An 8,077-nucleotide genomic window follows, 5' to 3' on the forward strand; every position below is an offset into this window, starting at 1 on the left:
AAAAGACTGTTCTATACATCAGTGTCTCTTTTGCTGTCTCGTATACAGGGTTATTGTTACCATCTTTCTAAATTCCATATGTATGCGTTAGTATACTGTATTGGTGTTTTTCTTTCTGGCTTACTTCACTCTGTATAATAGGCTCCAGTTTCATCCACCTCATTAGAACTGTTTCAAATGGATTCTTTTTAATGGCTGAGTAATACTCCATTGTGTATATGTACCACAGCATTATTATTCATTCATCTGCTGATGGACATCTAGGTTGCTTCCATGTCCTGGCTATTATAAACAGTGCTGCGATGAACATTGGGGTACACGTGTCTCTTTCCCTTCTGGTTTCCTCAGTGTGTATGCCCAGCAGTGGGATTGCTGGATCATAAGGCAGTTCCATTTCCAGTTTTTTAAGGAATCTCCTCACTGTTCTCCATAGTGGCTGTAATAGTTTGCATTCCCACCAACAGTGTAAGAGGGTTCTCTTTTCTCCACACCCTCTCCAGCATTTATTGCTTGTAGACTTTTGGATCTCAGCCATTCTGACTGGGGTGAAATGGTACCTCAGAGAGGTTTTGATTTGCATTTCTCTGATAATGAGTGATGTTGAGCATCTTTTCATGTGTTTCTTAGCCATCTGTATGTCTTCTTTGGAGAAATGTCTATTTAATTCTTTGGCCCATTGTTTGATTGGGTCATTTATTTTTCTGGAATTGAGCTGTAGGAGTTGCTTGTATATTTTAGAGATTAGTTGTTTGTCTGTTGCTTCATTTGCTATTATTTTCTCCCATTCTGAAGGCTGTCTTTTCACCCTGCTTATAATTTCCTTTGCTGTGCAGAAGCTTTTAAGTTTAATTAGGTCCCATTTGTTTATTTTTGCTTTTATTTCCAATATTCTAGGAGGTGGGTCATAGAGGATCCCCAGGTTTTGAAAAGCTGGAGACTGTCATCATAATTATATAAAGCAAATCCTTTTAATCAAATTAAGTCAAAGTTTTGACCATTTATTAATCAAAGGCCTTTTTCTAATTTGGATATACACATTTTTAGAATTACCCAAAACCCATGTTACTATCATTGATTTCAGTATAAACATTTTATGAATGTTCTAGCTCTTGAAAATCACTTTATTAAAAACATGCATTCCATTATATGAAGATTTGTGAGTTTCTAGACAACATAATAGGTTATAAAAATTAATGTGATATTTCAAAATGCCTTAAATCCATTGTAGTGAATAATCAGTTTTAAAGCAAGTAGTTTTTTAAGTTAGCTCAGTAGCATTCAAATCTCAAAAATGTGTTATTATTACTTTTGAGTCTTTTGAAATGTGTAAGTATTCAGTATTTTATATAATATTTTTCAATGCATGTCTTTTTTAAAACCAGAAAAATGCAATTCAGCACTTAGCCAGAAACATATTAGCAGAAAATGTGAAATGTAAAGACAGCCTATATTCTATGTGTGCCAAAATAAGCAAATGGAAGACAGTTTCAAAATGTAAACCAGCTAGTGCCTCAACCAAGAGTCTCTTAGTTAATATCACCCTTTTATGCACTAAGGTTACAACTTTAGTGCCATGATAATTTACTCAAACTTGATTGTGTAAAAAGTGAAAGTCCCTCATGACTATCCAACTCTTTGTGACCCCATGGACTGTACAGATCATGGGGTTCTCCAGTCCATAATACTGGAGAGGGTAGCTATTCCCTTCTCCAGGAGATCTTCATAACCCAGGCATCAAACCCAGGTCTCCCACATTGCGGAAGGATTCTTTACCAGCTGAGCCACAAGGGAAGCCCAAGAATACTAGTTTGAGTATCCTATCCCTTCTCCAGCAGATGTTCCCGACCCAGGAATCCAACTGGGGCCTTCTTCATTGCAGGCGGGTTCTTTACCAACCGAACTATCAGGGATGTCCTGATTGTGTAAAGCCACCTGATAAACACTTTTAGCATATGTCTTTTCACATGAAATGAAATAAAATGAGACTTCCAATATTGTATATAAATAAATCATTACAAATATACAAGTATAAGGCATAGAACCTCATTTAAAAATATACAACCAAAGTCTTACTCAAAATATGCAACTCATGGTAAAACTTGTTTAGTTGATTCTGTATCCGTGTTGTGCTTTTTAGTGCAAATATCCGCCTTCAAGCAGCTATGATTCATGCTAGTCTGAAGATGGTTCATTTTCTATTCCTCTGTGATATTAGTACCTGACTTGTTAACAGATGTTATATTGGCTATTATTTCATGATGAATTCATTTGAGTAGAAAAGAGATAACCTTTCAATCCATTAATTTCCAGTAAGACTAGAGTATGCTTATGAATTAACTTTTTTTCAAGTAGTATAGAGCTGTATTTCTAACAGTTATACATATTTGCTGCAATACATAACTTATTTTGTTTTTAACTTAATATTCTCTAATGTTTAATTAATGCCCTTGGCAATTCTCTTCTTTTCCAATGTAATGACTTTAAATGGAATATTTTAAATGAAAATAACAAGGCTGTTTGTTTGCTTTAAAATTATTTCCTCTTAAGGAAACACAGACTTTCACAAAACATCTCTTGCATGTAAATGTGTCTATGTCTTCCACTTTTCATCCACTCATTATGATGATTTTCCTTAAAAAAAGGGGAAAATTGTTTATTATTTTTAATATGCACAAATTGAAGGAATAAGAGCATCCATTTCAAGGAAAACATTTATGTTCAATATATAATGTAATAAAAAATAACTTGCAACTAATGTTAAATTGGTTGAAATAAATTAGAACATTCTATCTATAAATTATAATAAAATAGTTGTTGGTTTAATTCACTAGGATTTTTGTTCTTATGCTGTTGTTATGTAAATTAATCACTTTAGTCCATGTAACATATTCTTTAAATAGTGGAGCTTCTTTTTTTCCCCTTTTAAGACTTCTCATCAGATTTTACTCTTACTGGGGAAATGTCAGTGTAGCCCCAGGTACCACTGAGTGCCTATTTTTCCTTAGCCACTGAAGGAAAAAGTGTATGCGGTGTGCTGGTTGATTTTAATTTTCTACACCATTTGCCTCCTGTACTTATTAATTTCAGTCTTCTTTGTGAGTTTACCATTCCACAAAACAACATCAAGCCCAGAGTGGAAGAGCTGGTTTACTAAGTTTGAGTGGTTTGTTAAACATTAAAAAAAAAAAGTAATAATAATACTAATAATTATATCTTTCAGTTCAGTTCAGTTCATTCAGTCGTGTCTGACTCTTTGCGACCCCATGAATTGCAGCACTCCAGGCCTCCCTGTCCATCACCAACTCCCAGAGTTCACTCAGACTCATGTCCATCGAGTCAGTGATGCCATCCAGCCATCTCATCCTCTGTCATCCCTTTCTCCTCCTGCCCCCAATCCCTCCCAGCATCAGACTCTTTTCCAATGAGTCAACTCTTCGCATGTGGTGACCAGTACTGGAGTTTCAGCTTTAGCATCATTCCTTCCAAAGAAATCCCAGGGCTGATCTCCTTCAGAATGGACTGGTTGGATCTCCGTGCAGTCCAAGGGACTCTCAAGAGTCTTCTCCAACACCACAGTTCAAAAGCATCAATTCTTTGGCACTCTGCTTTCTTCACAGTCCAACTCTCACATCCATACATGACCACTAGAAAAACCATAGCCTAGACTAGACGGACCTTTGTTGACAAAGTAATGTCTCTGCTTTTGAATATGCTATCTAGGTTGGTCATAACTTTTCTTCCAAGGAGTAAGCATCTTTTAATTTCATGGCTGCAGTCACCATCTGCAGTGATTTTGGAGCCCAAAAAAATAGTCTGACACTGTTTCCACTGTTTCCCCATCTATTTCCCATGAAGTGATTGGACCAAAATCCATGATCTTCATTTTCTGAATGTTGAGCTTTAAGTCAACTTTTGCACTCTCTTCTTTCACTTTCATCAAGAGGCTTTTGAGTTCCTCTTCACTTTCTGCCATAAAGGTGGTGTCATCTGCATAGCTGAGGTTATTGATATTTCTCCCGGCAATCTTGATTCCAGCTTGTGCTTCTTCCAGTCCAGCATGTCTCGTGATGTACTCTGCATATAAGTTAAATAAGCAGGTTGACAATATTTAACATGGTGTAAATAAATTTGAAATTAGCTAATCTAGCCCCAAAAGCCATCTACTTGAGAAAGGACATCAATATCATTGCCCAATGGTGAAAAATTAACTTCAGAAAATATATGAATTTGTTAAAGTGTCTGCATTTTTTTCTAGTGGGTAGAAGCAGTTAATTTTTCTACTCTTCTATAAGTAAATATTTAGATGTCAACTCAATCTACTTTAAGAAATAAGAGTGGTTAATCACTACAGAGACTCTGTTATTTAAAATACTTGTAAATTAAACAAATACATATATTTATAATTTTAGTTTAATTTCCTGGCTTCTTAGTCTTGTCTGACGTTAAAATCTAATTTTGCATTCAACTTTAAGCTTTACCTATGCTATTGCAGTGTCTATGTCTAGTATTTTACTGTTCACAATAAGAACATTGAAAAAAAGTATAACTTGTCTTTCTTTTTTTCCATAAACATAATTTGTCCTTAAAAAGATTTAAGATACAGTTTCCATTGTGAATATCCAGTGAATTGTCAAAAATGGCTTAAGAATTGGCCATTTATTCAATCTGTAGAATAGTCTCTCAGTTTTGTGCCTCAAGGCTGCTAGAATATATAGTTGTAAAAGGAAATTTTTCTCAAACTAAAATGTGGGAACTTCAAAAGTAATATGTCTTTAAAAGATAGATGTATTTTGGTTGGATTTGGAGGAAAGCAACTATTTTATAAATATGTTTAGACTCCATTTCCATGTTGACAATCTTCCAGGTACTTTTGAAAGAGAGTTTCTCACTGCTTGTGATATCGTAGCCTAATTCAAAACCCTTTTTACCATGAAAAATAACATACTGTAAGGTAATAGGAAAAAATGCTTGAATCTCAATGAATTATTTCATTTTTAGTCCACTAGAACACTTTTCTAAAAGACATACATTTTCTTTCCATTTCTAAGCATGGTATTTACTTGCTTTTCATTTATTTTGTCTCTTTCTGAGCAGTCATCAAATGTCTGAGTGAAGTGCCTAATTAACTCTTATTAAAGAGGAAATCAGTATCTCCATAAAGCCAAAGAGGTGAATTCAGAAATTATTGATTTTAAGTCGAATTGATTAGTATGTCAGTCATTCTTTGATTTATCTTCCCAATGAAAATAACATTCTGAGCAAATAAAAATGTCATTAATGTTTCTAACTCTTACAAGTAAACACTTTTTCCTTATAATGTCTTCTATTTTTATGGTCTCTTATACACATTCATGGAGAAGGCAATGGCAGCCCACTCCAACACTCTTGCCTGGAAAATCCCATGGATGGAGGATCCTGGTGGGCTGCAGTCCATGGGGTCGCTAAGAGTTGGACACAACTAAGCAACTGAAATGAACTGAAACTTTAACCCTCTCAATAATTCCAATGTCAGGACTTCTTAAGGATAGTTCTTATTGACTGCTTACTTCTGTATTTAAGATACACTTTTTAAATGTTTTTGTATTTCCTATAATGTTTTCTTGAAAATTGGGCATCTTAAATACTATAATAAGGTAACTCTGGGATTCAGTCCATCCTCCCAGGGATTATTGTCATTGCTGTTTGTTTCTGGTTATTTGTTCATTGACTTTCTTGGACTAATTCTACTTTAAAAATCTGTATTCTTTTTTATGTGCAGTTACTGAGGTCTTTGATTGATCTAGCTTAGTAGAAAGGTAATGATTGGACAGATTCTCTTCAATGTCAGGAATCAGTAAGTACTTCAGTCTTTGCTGAGGAACTGTGTGTGTGTGTATGTGTGTGTGTGTGTGTTAAGACACACAGCACTCCAATAGGCATTTTTCAACTTATCCTTCGCTTCTTGTGCAGAGGTTCAAATTCAGCTAGAGGTGAAAAAGTAGGATCTTCTCAAGTGTTACTTGTGCATTTTCAAGACAATGTACATGTGCATAAATTTCTAGAGCTCTAGGAATATATTGTTGTTCAGTTCCTAAGTTGTGTCTGAATCTTTGCAGCCCCATGGACTGCAGCACACCAGGATTCTCTGTCCTCTGCTGTCTCCCAGAGTTTGTTCAAATTCATGTGCATTGAATCAGTGATGCTATCTAACCATCTCATCCTCTGCCACCCCCTTCTCCTTTTGCCTTCAATTTTACCAAACCTCAGGCTTTTCCAGTGAGTTAGCTCTTTGCATCAGGCGCCCGAAGTTTTGGAGTTTCAGCTGTAGCATCAGTCCTTCCAATGAATGTTAAGGGTTAATTTCCTTTAGGATTGAGTGGTTTGATCTTCTTGCAGTTCAAGGGACTCTCAAGAGTTTTATCCAGGAATATACCGAAGCTTTTTAAACCCTCTATTTTCTTCTGATTCCTCAGTTTTGCTTTTTTTATTTTCTGATCAGTATCTTATTGTTCCCATCTGGTAATGCCACCAGAAGTGGTAATGTTGAAGAATAGCTACTGATTTTTGCTTGTATGTTTTGATAAATGCTCTGTGGATAGTAGAATTTATATAGATTTTTTCAAGGTGTACAACCTTGAAAAGTATATATATATACTACAAATTTATTACTACAATAAGTTAATTTACACATCCTTCACTTCACATAGTTATCACTTTTTAGTTGTTGTGAGAACATTTTAAGATATACTCTCCTACTTGATATATGGTAATGTATATATGAGGGCTTCCCAGATGGTTCGGTGGTAAAGAATCTGCCAGGCAGGAGATGAAAGAGACTTGGATTCCATCCCAGTGGAGTAGATCCCCTGGAGTAGGAAATGGCTGTCTGTTCTAGTATTCTTGCCTGGAAAATTCCATGGAGCCTTGTGGGCTACAGTCTGTAGGGCTGCAGAGAGTCAGACACAACTGAGCACACACAGCGCAGTGCATATACGTCAACCACAATCTGTAGCATAGGGAAGTCTAGCCAGTACTCTGTAATGACATGCATGGGAAAAGAATCGAAAAAAGAGTGGATATATGGAAATGTATAACTGATGCAATTTTTCATACACCTGAAACTACCACAACATATAAATCCACTATACTCCAATAAAAATTTAAGAAGATGTAACCACCTAGCAAATTTAGAGTATACATTATCGTATTAATCATTATGCTGTACATTAGATCCCCAGAATTTATTCATCTTATAACAGAAATTTGTGCTTTTTGATCAATATATTTCCATTCCCTGGCAACCACCATTCAATGCTCTGCTCCTATGAGTTGCCTTCTTCAGATTTCACAAGTCAGTGAAATCACAGTATCTGTCTTTGTTTGTGTGGCTAATTTCATTTACCATTATGTCCTCTAGGTTTACGTGGTTTGTAGGATCTTAGATCTTACCTCCCCGACCAGGGATTGAACCCGAGCTCTCAGCAGTGAAACCTTAGCTTCCTACCCACTGGATCACCAGGGAATCCTGGTCATTTTAAACTACTTTAGTTTATTTTAAACTACATTTGATAAAACCAATGTGACAAATTATGAGTGAAAAAAGGATTTGATAATACGGTTAACTGTAGTGAGATATTATAATTACATGTGTGCTAAGTTCTTCATCATAACCAAATCTTTGCAATCCTACGGACTGTAGCCCGCCAGGCTCCTTTGTTCATGGGATTCTCCAGGCAAGAACACTGGAGTGGGTTGCCAAGCCCTCCTCCAGGTGATCTTCTTGACTATTATTATATATAAATAATAAATATAAAATTTGAAATATATAATTAGGCATATAGGAGAAATTTTAATTTATATTATTTTATTCCTTTGAAAAGATGTTTCTTATTTCATTGCATAGATTTTTATTATAATTTGCAATTATCATTGCAAATCGATAATCTAGGCAGATGTCAAAGTAACATCTGCTTAGGAGTCAATTAACATGTCAGTCTGTATGTACACAAATGTGAAAATTTTTAAATACATGCAGCAAACTGTACTTTTATATCTAAAAGAGTAAGCTGAAGCATCTCTATCTATGCAAAGTTATGGT

Source organism: Bos indicus, chromosome 20 (genome assembly GCF_029378745.1).
Source record: "Bos indicus isolate NIAB-ARS_2022 breed Sahiwal x Tharparkar chromosome 20, NIAB-ARS_B.indTharparkar_mat_pri_1.0, whole genome shotgun sequence".
NCBI lineage: Eukaryota > Metazoa > Chordata > Mammalia > Artiodactyla > Bovidae > Bos > Bos indicus.